This window comes from Equus przewalskii, chromosome 20, assembly GCF_037783145.1.
Source record: "Equus przewalskii isolate Varuska chromosome 20, EquPr2, whole genome shotgun sequence".
Taxonomy (NCBI): domain Eukaryota; kingdom Metazoa; phylum Chordata; class Mammalia; order Perissodactyla; family Equidae; genus Equus; species Equus przewalskii.
This window is the reverse complement of record NC_091850.1, coordinates 15,539,640-15,554,778: the sequence shown is the minus strand read 5'-3', so window position 1 is coordinate 15,554,778 and position 15,139 is coordinate 15,539,640. Positions and strand designations below refer to the sequence as shown.

The following is a 15,139-nucleotide window of genomic DNA, read 5'->3' as shown; positions in this document are numbered from 1 at the left end:
ATTCAGTGCCGTGTTCATGTTTTTGTTTCCCCAGTTCGCCTTTCTTTTTTTTCAGTGTGCAATGCTGTTTCTTCTGTCTGGAATACTCATTTCATCTCCACTGTGAGATATTCTTTAATATGTTTTTATTCCCTTTGCAATAAAAAAACTATTGCTATTCTTCTAAATATAAATGTGGCTATTTGCAGAAGTCAGTACTGTATTGTGAATTCTGTTGAACTGTGGTTTAGAGTTTCTCAGTATCTGAGTTATTAGATTTACCGCTTTTAAACCTTTTTCGTTTTTCCTCTGTAATCATATATGCAGTCATATCTTACCGAACAAGTGTTTACAAAGAATTGTTTGTAAAGTATACATTATTGTAAAGTGAATCAGATTTTCCTATTAATTTGTGTTAAAATTTGTGTTAATTTCCTATTAATTCGTGTTAAAACTGTGAGGTGCAGTCTCAGGAAAATATTTTGTTGCCAAGCTATGTATTGCTGTCATTGAGAATAATTCTAGACCACCTCACGTCAGAGCACGGATGTGCTCAAATGCTTTGAGCACAGAGCTGGACGGTGGCCTGGGCACGTCCGCCACAAGGTTTACATCGGCTGCCCGGCCTCCATGGGCAAGGTCCTAGGTTGCTGATGGATTGTGGGGAAACCAGCACATCAGGTCTGGGGTCATTTCGCGTCTCCTTTGTGTGGTTGATGGATACTCTTTCTAGAGGAATAAAAGGCAGAGGAGTAAACACACTAGGGTGAATGCCTTTCGTCAGTGCTGTCACCTCTCCTGCCATGGGCAGTGTCCATGGCTTCAAGAACACTCTGAGACTGTAGTGAGACAGGCACCAAGGTGCTATGGACCCAGCAGGGAGGAAGCCTGTGAAGGAGTTTAACAAGGTAACGTCTGTCTGATGACAAGGGTGGTGCTGGCCTCACTCTCAGCTGAGAGTGAGAGGGGTGTAGGGAGGGTTTTCTGAGAAATGGGAGGTCCACGCCAAGTCCTGAAAAATGCGGAGGAGTTAAATAGGTGAAAGAGACTTGCAGGGAGGTTTCGTGGCCTAGGGGCAGGGATGGAGGGGTGTGTGGAGAACACACACAGGCCCAGAAGTCGGCAGTCATGTACTGACATGGAGAACTGCAAGTTTAATCCAGGTAGCTCTGTCTGGACAGAGAGCAGGCTGCAGATGGGGCTCAGGAGCCAAGCTGGCGACAAGAAGCCTGACTCTAGCCAGAGAACCATGCAGAGCTCTCTGCCTCCTTATTGCTCCCACTGGCCAATCCTTAGATCTCTGTGCTTAGGACAAAATAAAAAGCCTTTGTAATTTGACAGGTAACCACAGCATGCTAGGAATTAGGTCAGGAGGCCCAAAACAGGAGTTATATCAGAGCTGGTGCAGGACAGTCTGAGGCCACAAGTCTGGGAGCTGTGGCTCTTGCATTTCCAACAGCTCCCCATAGTTTCAGAGGTTCAAAGATGGAGAAATGTTCTCAGGCAAAACAATTCCATCCACTCTGGTCCTGCATGTGGTTTTGGAAGTGCATGTTTACGTTTCAGTGACAGCACAGTGTAGTGATTAGGAACCTGGGCCCTCGGATCCAGACCTGTTAGCCACTTATGCCTGTTGGACTCCAGGGAAGTCACTTAACTTCTCTGAACCTCGAATTTCTCATCTCGAAAATGGAGTGAGTAGTGGTAAGTAGATGAGATAATGAAGCACAATTCTTGACCCAGGAAAGCACTGAGTACACATTAACTATGGTCATCTTACTGCAAGTAACCATGAAGATTCGCTACTTAAACCTTTGTACAAATGAGGACGAGACTCACCTTCCTGGTCGTCATTAGTTTAGCAGAGGCAGTTTGCATCGATGATGCATCATCTTGAGAAAATTTCTGTTTCCTTCTTATTTGGAAACTATTTACTAGAATAATGGAACACTGCAACTTTCAAACTTATGTGATGTGGGATAAAGCATGTCTTCTGCAGTCCGTGCATCAGTGTTGTCACTTTGTGAGGATCTGACGCCTGTCTCCTGGGTCTCGCTTTCTCATCGGTGGAGAGAAGAGGTTGGCTTACGTAATCTCTTGGTTCACTTCAAGCTCTAGCAACTTTCCAAAAATTTAGTTTGAAAATTATTTCTTGTGGTTAAATTTAGTTTTAATTATTGAAACAACAATTAGTTTTTTGAACTTAGAAAGTCTTGGAATTTTAAACCAGGGTACCAACTATAAAGAGAACTACAAATGAAAAGCAATCAAGGCTCAGAAAAGAGAGAAATAATATTTGTTAACTGACATTAAATGATAAAATATTTATTTTATTTTTTTAAAAGCATATAACTATCCTGGGAGAATAGTATTTTGCAAAGTGGAGAAAATCATGGTAAAGTAGTTAACATGGTTGTGTTTAACAATGCTTTGAGAGCAGTTTTGAAACTAGCGTTAAATCTAATTTTTGGTTACTTTACAGTTAAAAACTATCTTTTCCCCCTTAACTTTAATTATATAAGGAAGAGACATTCCCCAGGGATAACTCTAATAAGCAAAGTGATCTTTTGACTTTTTCTTGTATTTATAAAGACCTTCTCATAAATAAACATATGTATACATTAATTCTTTTTACTTAGAACTTTAAAAAGTGTACTGTTCAAGGGCCGGCCCGGTGGCTGAGTAGTTAAGTTTGTGCGCTCCACTTCAGCGGCCCAGGCTTTTGCCGGTTCGGATCCTGGGCGCAGACATGGCACCGCTCATCAGGCCACGTTGAGGCAGCATCCCACATGCCACAACTAGAAGGACCCACAACTAAAAATATACAACTATGTACCAGGGGCTTTGTGGAGAAAAAGGAAAATAAAATCTTAAAAAAAATGTACTGTTCAATGACACCTAGTTGTATTGTTTCCTAATTGTGAAAATTCAGACTTAATTATATTTTGGGGGTTCTTGTCACAAAATTTGGACAGAGTTGGCAATTACTGGAAAGTATGAATTTCACTATGGATTTTTTTTCTTTTTAGTCCAATAATTTGGGGCTCAAGTTCTAGAAAATTTTGACTTTCAAATAGATTTGGACTATGGCTTATTAACCTATTTAATCATGGTGATTGCACCAACTTGAAGCATATTCACACAAAGCTCTTTTGCCCGTTGCTGTTCTTCACACAGTGAACTAAGCCGCTCCTAATTCATTGCTGAGCACACGGACATCCAGTAGTGATTATTGCTAGTCTTAGACTCGTGGTGGTGAAGAATACTTAACCCTTCCTGCTTCCGTTACAACTCATACAGTTCCCTGGTTCTGATTGTCGTGAACATTTATTCAGATATTTGGGAGCGCTTACTACTTGTTCCCAGCACATGATTTCCAGGCAAGGCTGTGATAGGAAATAGAGCAAAGTCCCTTTGAGTCTTGGTTGCCTGAGCATTCTTCTAGCCTATTCACAGTCAGTGACTGATCGTGATAACTGGCTGTAGGTTTTGTCACCAATAAATAAGGCAGCTTGACTGTCATTTGCAAAATGCAAACTGAAATCATCCTGCAATGGTATGAGTGGATATTAGAGCATTCCCTCCTCTGCAAGAGGATTTGCTGGAAGAGTTTTGAATAGTGCCAAAAACTATGAGAACCAAGCTTTCCCTTTTTGGACTTAGGTGCATAAAGGCGGTTTTGGCATCAAAGCGAAAAGGTTTATGCTCAAGAACTACTTGCTTTCTCTCTCTCTTTGGAGAAGTTTTGGTGGGCCAAGTTTTGGTGATAAGATATAAAACCATTAGTGTCCAAAGTCAGCTTATATCTACATACAGCAGGTTTCAAAAGAAATATGTTCAGAATTACATTGTGTAATATGATGCTTTATTCTTGTTGAAGTTTCCCCAAAATACTGAATGTTGCAGATTTCAATTACTAAAAACAGATTAGTAGAAATTTCTTATCTAAGTAGAGGATAGTGTTCTCCATACATGGAGCAAAGATAAAATTGTTTTTTCTGAGTTCTGTCTTTGTTTCTTATTCCCTCCTACAGATACACATGCCACCTCCCCTGCCTCCCCTACATGCGTGTGCGCACACACACACACCCCCCCATACATCTTGCCTTTTCACTCCATGCTGGCAAGTTGTTCTGGAACTTGCTGTTACTGGGTCTTTGGTGAGCCACTTACACTCAGTTCTGTGATATAGCAAAATTCCTGTAGTGCGAGTGCACTCACACTTTTTCCTGTATTTCTCAGTTCTTTATTAAAAATATGTCTCATTTTGTAAATGATTTACTGAGCATTGATAGGGTTTGCATTTGTGATCACGTTTGCTTTACACTTTGGGGTTACTTATACCATACTTTTACTCCTAAACTGACTTCCTGCCCTCACACTGTTGGGTTGCCTCTGCCCAGTGTGTCATTTCATGTGAATGTGGAGTACGTGAGCCACATTTTATATTGATCAAAGCCAGAGAGTTTTTAAATATGTCACAAAAGTTACCCCAAGGACATAGAAAACTGGATGCTATCAATTAAAATTGATTTTCTAAATTCCTAATCTAGGATTGATTTTTTTTTCTTTCAGTGTACTATGGGAGATAGCTTATATTAAAAACATTGATAGTAACACTTAGGTTTTATAAAAAATTTCTGTTTGAGTATAATATATTTAAAATGTTGATTCATTCTTTCCCATAGGCTTAGGCAGCCATGTGCGTAAAATCTTTTTAAATACAATATTCTGTCTTCTTTCCATAAACCATTACAATGTCTTGGAAATTTCATAATTTCAGCATTCTAGCTCTGTCTTCCACAGCTCTCTTACCTGTGAAAATGGGGCAAAATTTTTTTTCTTAGGATCACGTGTGTGAATTTGGGGTTTAGAGACTGGTCACTGTGGAAACCTGACAGTCTTCACGGACTCTTCTCCAGGGTTCTGTGTTGCTTGTGCTTGTCATGGGGGAAATGGCAGTGTCAGTGCTCTTACCCGCTGTGGCTTTCAGATTTTTCCCTGCAGCCCAGTAACAATTTTGGAGTTGCTACTGTAAGTCTGGGAAGGGAACATCGTTAGGTCTCATCTAGGATCCTGGGCAACAGAGGGATCAGCTGCTGTGCTGCAGTTGAAGCCAGGGTGGACTCCTTGGCACAGATACCGCGAAGAGCTGCTCTTCCTGAAGAACACTTGCTCAAAAGGCTGTTACCTGTTCTCCAGCCTGCTGGAGCCTAGAAGCAGCAACGGGATGTTTTAGGAGATCAGATCAGGATGGAGAGCGGGAAGGAGTGGTGGCAGTGTTAGTGGTGGTGGCTGGAATCAGTCTCCAGAACCAGTGAACTACAAACCCTAATCAGGCTTCTTCCGAGATAGTTAAGACTCTGAGAGGAAGATGGACCACTAAAGACCTGGGCCTCAACTTTTTTTAACCCCTTATTTGTAGCTTAATGAGTTCCTGATTGTCCATTTTGTTATCAGATTTAATCAGATTAACTACCAGGTGGGCCTTTAGCCTGCCATGTCAAAAAATGGGTAGCGTGTTAACTTCTACACTTACTAAATGATATTTAGAATCATTGTTTCTCTTAGAACTTTAGACATTTTTCTAAAAACTCTTTCGAACATTCTAGTCTATCTCAAGGTATTCTGTGATTGCTTATGTAGGACTAATAAAAAATCAGAAACAAATGAATTCCATGAGAATTCTTCTTTGACCTCTTGAGAGTCAAGTAGCCCTACTTAATGGTGAGACAATGTGGATAATAACTTTGAAAACCAAAATTATTCTGATGCACAGCTTCAGTTTTCTTCACTATTTCAGTTAAACTGAAAAGCCTAATCAAATCGCAGTTCAAATTCAAGAGTTCCTTATGGACATATCTGATTCCTTCTTTCCCTTTTTTCTATTGGATAGGGAATTAGCAGGTGTGTTTAGTTGAAATGTATTTAACCTGCTCTCCAACTGCTTATTGTGGTCGACTGAATGTGAGTGTCGGCTCAGGCCCGTCAGGCCTGTCCCCAATACTGTCTGTCTTTCCACCTCTGCAGGTCATTAAGTTACTTGAACCACTTTCAGTTTGACTGTCCTCATCTGTGAACTAGGAATAACGATCCTTTCCTCCTTCCAGAATTTGAGAAGATCAAATGAGATGATGGACATGAAAGTGCTTTCACAGGGTAAAAATAAAGCAGTAGGATTTGTGGTCACGGTGTTTTAGAATTGGAAAGTGCAACCTGCTGACTCTGAGGGTTGGAGTGGCGTTAGAGAGCTCCAATCACCGTCAGGAGGTTGAGCACCGCAGCGTAGGGTGGGGTTGGGCGGCCGGGCCTAGGTCACCTTAGTTCATCCTCGTTCCGCAGCGTTGTCCTCCTGCTGTCCTTGTCTTATTGGAAAGAGCAATAATAGTTAACTTCTTCTGTGCCTGGGACACTGGGCATCCTTGCACCATCCTTTTGAAGTCAGTGCAGTTTTTATTCCCATTTTACAAATGAGAAAGCAGAGACTCTGAGAGGTGCGGTGTCTTGGCAGCTAGTGGGCAGTGAAGCCTGGATGTGAACCCAGCAGTTTGACTCCCAGACTGTGCTGTTAACCTTTATGGTAATCTTTTATGCATGCTTTTGTATTTTTTTAAATCAGGAGATGAGTTTGAGTTACGTCAGCACAAATTTCATTATCTATTATTCATTTCCTTGTCTTGGCTTTTATTCAAGTAAAAATCAAATCTAGTGATGACTTTAATGTTTAGGTCTTCCAAAATATACAGGAAGAATCAGTAAAACATTTTGATATTTTTCATCATTACATGAAGTTCTTATAACATAAAGCCAATTGTAAACACAAATACATTTAGACCTCACTGTGTTTACTGTGCCAGAGAAGAGATAGGCTCCAGGCTGCAAATATGGGTGAATTTTCTTAGTGCGCAGACTTTTGCCAGCAGAATTGGAGACGTGCTTGGAGTGCATGTGCATTAAAAGCAGCTGTTGGTAATTAACCCTTGTGGAACCTTCGCTGTGAACAGAGTGCCTGCACAGACTCTGGCTCACCCTCGCCCTATGACACAGGCGTCGTCCCCATTTTACAGTTGGTGGGAATACCTCAGAAAGGTTAGGTGGCCTCCCCAGGCAAGTAGGACAGGCCAAGTGAAAAATCCTGTCCCTCCGCTCTGTAGCTGCACACACTTCCTCCTCGGCCGCTTCTCATCTCACACCTGAGTGTCCTAGTGCGTGTTCCGAGGGAGCTGTCTTGGGTACCTCAGGCATTTTGAAATTTATTTCTTTACAAGTAAATGTAGCTATTAGAGCTCTTTATAAATGGATCCTGAAAAAAACCAGCTAGTTTTGTTTCTGGTGGTTTTAAATTAAACCTCAATTCAGACTTCAGCATTCTGTTAGTGTGTTTTAATTGTTGGTTGTGCCTGTTTACTCATTTGAGTAAAGATATTAATATCTAAGGTTAACATCCAGTATAGAGTTATACCTAATGAATTTCAGTTCATTTATTCTCTTATTGATCTTTGTTCTCTACTAGTAATATAAGTTAACGAATGCCTGCCTGTCAAGTGTGGGATCTTTATTTTGTGTTCATCAGGCATCTTCTTTGATAATTAAAAGAGCTTAGTGGCTGTGAGAGAATTCAGTAATCTCCCTGACCCTATACCTCCCCTACAAACAGAGGAGATTATCTTTGAGTTTAACTACAGAAAGGTCACTCAGTTTTGTAAAACTGAAATCTCGTTCAAGGCGAGATAAACATCTTTGCCCTTAACTGTGTGTGTGATCTTCCTCTGTTTTGTTTTCTTAAATGATAATAGCAATGTGTTTGCTGTCCAGTAAGTCTTATATATGTGCTGCTTATGGAAACTTACACCATCACGTCAACTCAGTACATGTTTACTGACATACTATGTGTATACTGCTGTGCTAGGAACTGACTTATTCTCAGATAAGAGCTGGGGAAGTAGCAAAATAATTCAGTTCTTGTGTTCTCTAGCTAGTTATTGATTGCTGGTAACTGGATTCATGAGAAACTCTTGGAGAAAACTGAGGGGTAGTTGCAGGTGCAACTTGGATTTGACAGTATTCATGTATACACTGGGTATGAGGACAGCTTCATGAGTGCTGCCTACTGATTGCCCTTTTAGGGTACACGTGATGTAGGCAATGAAGAAAAAAGATAAAGAAATACTTAGTAAATACTTAAATAAATACTTAAGAAAGTCACCTTAATAAAAATGTGAATTGACACCCCACCCCTAAAAACCAAGAATGATTCAGTGTCAGACTCCTGAAAATGATTTTATGATGTATATTTTATTTATACACAGCTTTTAAGAAAATAATTTGTGAAAAGTAAGATATGCTTAATTTTATATCTTATTACATTGATAGTAATTCCACGTTTAGGATCGAAGTTTCATGGCTTCTCAAGAGTGTTTCTTTCTAATGAGACCTTTGCTCAGTTGAATCCTGGGGTGGTCAGACTCTTTCACAATTGCCAAGGACTGAGGAATGAATGGGGCGGTCCTGTGGGCAATTTTAATTCCTTGATAGCTAGGCCCAGGCTCATATCCATACCTCTGGAAGGGTGGTAGGGAAATTGTAGCTCAGATTCCTCCCTCTGAGTAGTGCCTGGGTTTCCTGGAAGAGAGCAGAGAAGAACCCACAAAGGACCCTGAGATGTTGCAGGACAGACGACACCTGAAAGGCAGGAGAGCTTTTGTCCAAGGAGACAGTGGTCAGAAGTAGCCACGCCGCTGGACAAGGAGTGTAGCGGTGGCAGTGACTGTCTCAAGACCAGCAGTTTCAGTGGAGTGATGGGTGTCAGAGCCGCTGTGCTTTAGGAGGGGATGACGGTGGTGAGGAAGCACAGGCTCCTCTTGAGAAGCTGGAGGAGGACAGAGGAGTAGAGAGGCGGAAGCCCAAGGATTTGCAAAGGCAAAGAAGCATTCTGGGGTCAGTTTGGTTGGTTTTTGTTTTAAGGCAAGAACAGGAAAGAATGCTTATAGCCTGAAGAGATGGAGCACAGAGTGGGGGGCTTTTTGTTTAAATTATTGTTGCTCATGGTGTAACAAAACATTCATTCACTCAACAGATTTATTAAGAATTGGCCATATGTCAGGCATTAGGAATACAGCAGTGATGAAACAGACAAAAGTCCCTACTCTCAGAGATTATGTTCTAACAAAAACATGGTTGTAAGTGTGCTTGGAACTCCTTTCATGGTTTCTACTTGGTTTTTTCATGTTTTATGGACTTCCCTTAGGATGACGTGAACACTTCTTTTAAAGTGACTCTTCCTGCCCCAGGTATTCAGAGGATTACTTTCTGTCCAGGCTCTCCTGGTGGCTCTTGCATTTCTCTACCCTCTTCCTAATTGTCGCTTGTAGTTACGCTATAGAAATACTGTCGCAGTCCCATTTTAACTTGGGTCAGCATGTGTACCCGACTGTGTATCTGATCAGTCACATTTTGATGTTGAAGGCGTAGGTGTGGCGATGCACCTGGGGAGGTGATCCAAGAGTACTTTCTTGGTAATAATAAAATATCAGAGTTTTAAAATGACTTAGTTTTAGAAAAATAATTTAGGACATATTAAGAAATATCTCTATGAATATTACTTCTCATGCATAACTGATAGGCTTTCTTGGATGAAAAGTGGTAGAAATATGGCTAATATTTGGCAGTTATGCAGTTTATCGCTGCCTCAGGTAGAGGGTGACTTGTTACTTATATATGGGCAGTTGTTGTGCCATCGATAAATTATGCCCCGTAAACAACTTTTTTGAAGTTTTGTCTTGTTTATGTGAACACCAAATTATGATGTGAAAGTTGTTGAGAACAGCTTTGTTAGCTTATTAGTGAACATTTTGGCCATCCATTCAGCAAACTTCTGTTGAAGAGAAAGGACCCAGGAGTGTCTTGTGCAGTGTGCCATCCTGGGAATGCTTTCTTGGAACAATGAACAAAATTGATTCAAGTCCTTAGTCTCATGGTTTACCTTAATTCATTTGAATTTTATGTTTTAGTCATATTTGTATTTTTAACACAAAACTGTCACTGCACCCCCTCCCAAATCTTGGAATAAAATTGACTTTCTAAAAATAGATGCTCTATTTTTCATTCTTATGCTGTGGTTTCAAATGCATCCTGCCATCTGTCTCCCCCCAAACTAGGAGAATCCCGGTTTGAGGACCCTGAATTTAGCACTGCCCCTTCCCTGGCCACACCCACTTATTGACCCCCCTCAGCTAGTTCCCTTTCTTCCTCTCAGGTTGCTTCCTAATAGGATGTGATCTCATGGCTCCTCCTTCTCCCCTCCCAGGCACAACCCCTTTTGGAGTTTTCTTCAAGACCTTTTATTTCTATTAACCACAGGAAAATCAACAGGCATTAACAAAATTAGAGATGTGGACAAGTTCCGAAGTTAAGAGAAAGTTTTATTCACTGAAATATAGATGTCTAGGCTTATGGATCTTAGCTTCTTTTACTAATCATCTCTTAATGTTTTACTGGGGATGAAATCTGTCACTCTCCCCACGACTGGTGTTCCAGCTCTTCTCTGTTTCTGCAGTGCCCCTACAACTAATGGTGGATACTTGGTTTACACAAAGGCCTCAGTGAAGTTTATTTGCATCTTAGAGATCTTTCTGGTCTGGAGGCTAATACTGGAATGGCAGTGCTTCCTCACAGCCTGCCATGTACAAGTATCAGGCATTTGAGAGTCAGTACTGTTAGAATGGAAGATGAGTAAGACATGGGCCTTGCCCTCAAGTAAAATACAGCCTGAGGGGAAAGATCAATCTGTTCCTTTATTCAGTGTATATTTATTGAGCTTTCTGCTGGGGCAGGGGACATAAAGTTGAGACCCATTTCTGCCCTTAAGAATCTTAGTCAAGTGTTGAAGACAGATAAGAGGCCATTTTAATAGAGTGCTATTTGCTGAGTGGGGATGGAGGAGGACCCCCCCCCCCCACCCTGACTGAGTCAGAGGAACTGTGACCAGTGGGGGAGACTGAAGGCAGCATCTGGAACAGTTTCTCAGAGGGAGGGTTGACCCTAGAACTTGAGTGATGGGGTGAGAACTAGACATATTGACACCAAGAGAAATGCCTAAGGAAAACTAAACAAATTTTATTTTTATTTTTTGCTGCTTCTGTATACAATCACGTGACACATAATGACGTTTTGGTCAGTGACAGACCGCATATACGATGGTAGTTCCATAAGATTAGTGCCATACAGCCTAGGTGTGTAGTAGACTATGCCATCTCGGTTTGTGTGAGTACTCTATGATGCGCACACGACAATGAAATCACCTCACGACAACAACGAAATCACCTCACGACACATTTTTCAGAACGTATCCCCGTTAAGTGACACATGACTGTACTGGATAAACTCACGTTTTATTAATTGTCAGCTTTGTTTCCATTTTTCAACTTAAAAATTTTGGGATTGAGTATCAGCCAGAATGATAATCAATTGTCATAGTTATTCTAGGTAAAAAGAATATTCACATGCATGCTTATGAAAAACAGTTGCTGTCACATTTTAAAATAGGAATAATACAGTAGTATAATTTATATATTACAAGTACAGTCCTTTGCCCCATTTCCAGTCAGATTATTCTTTTATAACTGAATTCACTAAAATTAGACAATGGTTATGATGACTGTCTTTTGAAGCGTATACCAGGCTAAGTCATAAGTCTAAACTTGCCAGTTTAAAATAAATGCAATTATTTGGTTCTGCTGAATTGTAGCTTTTGCTGCAGTGAAAAGAAACTGGCATATTTGTGAATACCTCCAGAATTGTTGAAATGAGGAAGACATTATTTAGGTAGACAGACAGTAACGATTCAGACTATATTTGGGACAGGATGTTGGAATTAATGTGCCTTTTCTCTCAAGTGATTAGTGGGCAGATGGCATCTATAATGTTAATATTTGCTTAAATTACATTTTTAAGGAAAGAGTGCCACATACTGAATGAAGTTTTTTTTTCCTTCCCTCCCATTCCATTCCTAGAATGTTCTATTTCACTTTGAATTCTTAGTTTCTCCAACTCTGTGTTGTTGTTAATTCCAGTAGGTAACTTATGCTAGACAATGAACCAAGAAGTTAGGTTCATTCCTGATCTACCTTCCAAAGGATTAACCAGAGTGGGTAGTATTCTTACAGGGAGTTTGTGCCTCCAAAAGCAGTTGTAGAAACAACACCTAAACATAAGCATGATTCAGCACTTTGCAAGTTTCAAAACCTTTTCATTATTTTAATGTACTCATTGGCCCAAAGGTTTTTTGTTTGTTTTGTTTTAAGATGGGTATATAGACACTCAGTGAGTAGGAATAGGTGAGCAAATGGCTGGGAAGAAATTATTCCAAGGAATAATTGAAGGGGATCGAGGAACATATGACATTGGTCAAGACCCACTGGGGAAACTCCAGTCTCCTAGGGGATAATACTAGTCTAGGGTTGTTTGATCTCAACTTGGCTGAAGGTGGTTTGGGGAGATTCTTGAGGTTGCAAGTCCAAATACCTACTTTAGAATAATCTGTATGGTACTTCTCGGTACCAAAAAGATATCATCTAATCAGTGAAAGGGTGAAAACATGAACACTAGCAAACGCACCAGTATCAGAATTAAAAGATTTCATTTGAGAATTTTACATGACCATTATTTGTAGTTTATTGGCACATTTGTGGTATTTTGGCTTCATTTATTACTAGGCATCAACCGTCTCCAGCTTTTTCCACTTGTTTACTGGACTATGCAAGTAGGGAGTGATTTTTTACAAAGGAGGTGGACAGATTAATTGCACAGCCCACTGAGGGATGATATTTTGTATTAAAATCCTGAAGTAAACAAAAAAATATATATTGTAAGATACTAGAATTCCTTCCATAGAAAATGTTTGTATTGTCTAACTCAATTATGTCAAACTTGTGTCGCAAACACCAGATGTAATTAACCAAAAGTTAGTCACTGTTTTCAGTTTAAAGAATAAATTGCATCTAAGAAAGATCTTAAAAGTAGAAGAAGAAAAAGGGAATAAATTGCAGTGACAACTGCTCATGTTACTTAAATAAGGAGTGTTAATTGGCTGAATGGCAAGCGTTCTCTAAAAACATAATTTTTAATAATACAAAAGCAAAAATATTTTAGCAGTAATTGTGTTTTCAGGTTAGCACTCAAAATAACTCATTAAATATTAATGTATCCTAGCTTTTCTCCATTTAAAAAACGCAAACCATCACTTCTGTGATTTGACACAGATAAGCATTTCTGAAATTATGATACAGATTATGAGAAAAGCAGGCTGTGTGGCTGCAGAGAGCCCTTGACTGAGGGAGTTAGAATTCAGGTTGGGACATTGTCACAAGTGGAGCTGAGACTGACTTGGGCAGAGAACCGCCATGCTTCAGTTCTCATTTCAGGCTGCTTCTTTACTTTACATCTTTTTGACTTGTAGCACTTAAATTTGCAAAACGGTATGTGTCTTTTAAGGAGGAGAAATTTGTGGTTCATTCGTTAAAAAAAAAAAAAGACTAGAAGAGTCAATGTTTTTGGTGTAAAACAACCTTAAAATCCATGTTTTGTGGTTCTTTCTTGAATGTTCCTCCTGATAGTTTGATCTTTCTGAGAGAGCTTTGACAGAGTCCCTTATACATAATACTCACCCTGTTTAGTAATTAGGTTTGAATTGCTTTTATGATACAAACTATCTAGGGTACCGAGTCTAAAAGTTTAGTATTTCCCAGCCTGAGTTTTCACAGGGTCTGTGGATCCACATGTGTACCATGTCTATGGTGATGGTAATGTTAAGAAAGGATTCTCACATTTTCATCTTTCTTTTTTTTTTTGAGGAAGAGTACCCCTGAGCTAACATCTGCCAATCCTTCTCTTTTTTGCTGAGGAAGACTGGCCCTGAGCTAACATCCATGCCCATCTTCCTCTACTTTATATGTGGGATGCCTGCCACAGCATGGCTTGACAAGCAGTGTCATGTCCTCACCTGGGATCCGAACCGGGGAACCCTGGGCCGCCAAAGCGGAACAGGTGAACTTAACCACTGCACCACCGGGCTGACCCCCAGATTCTCACATTTTAAAATGCTGGGAGCCAATGAATTACAGGAGTAGCAAAGAATATTTTATGCAAGTAAGCTATTGGGAGGTACTTTCCAGATTTAACAATTAACGTGAATTTATGAGTCCTGTTGAGCTTTAATTCTTTGATGTTTTATCACCCTCATAGGATTACAGCATTTATATAGTGGCATTAATAAATGAATCATAATGTTCACACTGGACAGCCCTAAGATATCATTTCGTATTTTATTTGGTAAAGTTCTTGATTTGATAAGTTCTTGAATTCTAGAAAGGTTGTGAGTTACTTAAAATCCTGTAGCTGATTAATGGCATAGTTAGGACTTGAATCTGATTCTCCAGACTCCCCAATTCTGTTATTTTTCTCTGGTTCCATGAAGCTTTCCACAGTGTAAAGAGTAGTAGTACACACAGTAGCACATGTTTATTTTTAAGGAACTCTTTCAGCCATACAGAAAAATACAGAGGGAAAATATTAGAGGATAGTATAACGAACAGCCATGAACCCTTCGCCTGTATTTAATAAATGTTAACGTTTTATCATATTTGCTGCAGGTGGGTGCAAAGAAATGAATATTTAAAAAACAGTCGGAGCTTCCTTTGTCCTCCTCCCTCCCTCCTGGCGCCCCACCACATGGTAGCCTCGCACAGCAGTCTTCACATTCCAGATGTCTCTAGTCAATGTTGTTACCTCCTGAAACTAGAAAAAATAGTTGTATTTTGTTATTTTCATCTAACATATTATTAAAAGAAATTCTGAAGCAACGTAATGTAGAAGAGGGGGACAGGGCTTTGAAGCCAGGGGGGCCTGGTTTTGAAACTCAGAATTCTCACTTACTGGGGATTCTTAGTCAAGTTACTTAATCTTTCTGCAGCAGTTTCTTCATCCACACAATGAAGATGATGTGTCTTACCTTGCAGCCCTGTGTGAGACTCAGAGACACTGTATGCACCGCACCTAGCATAGTACCTAGTTCAGGAGGTGCTCCATGAAGAGTAGCTTTCATCATCATCATCATCACCATAAATAAGAATAGTAGTAGTTGTAGTAGTTACATTTATTGTGT

The 15,139-nt window shown here is 40.0% G+C and overlaps 1 protein-coding gene and 1 long non-coding RNA gene across 3 annotated transcripts in view; one reads left to right on the top strand and one right to left on the bottom strand.

Annotated features, from left to right (window-relative positions):
* The window catches only part of MAP3K1 (mitogen-activated protein kinase kinase kinase 1), a 74,402-nt gene that overhangs the window by 12,478 nt on the left and 46,785 nt on the right, over window positions 1-15,139 (top strand). The gene's annotated exons all lie outside the window — the stretch shown is intronic.
* LOC103548211 (uncharacterized) overlaps window positions 11,077-15,139 on the bottom strand; it is a 70,632-nt gene continuing 66,569 nt past the window's right edge. The window contains exon 3 of the long non-coding RNA XR_544196.2: window positions 11,077-14,772. This is a non-coding gene — a long non-coding RNA (uncharacterized lncRNA). The remainder of the gene's footprint in view (window positions 14,773-15,139) is intronic.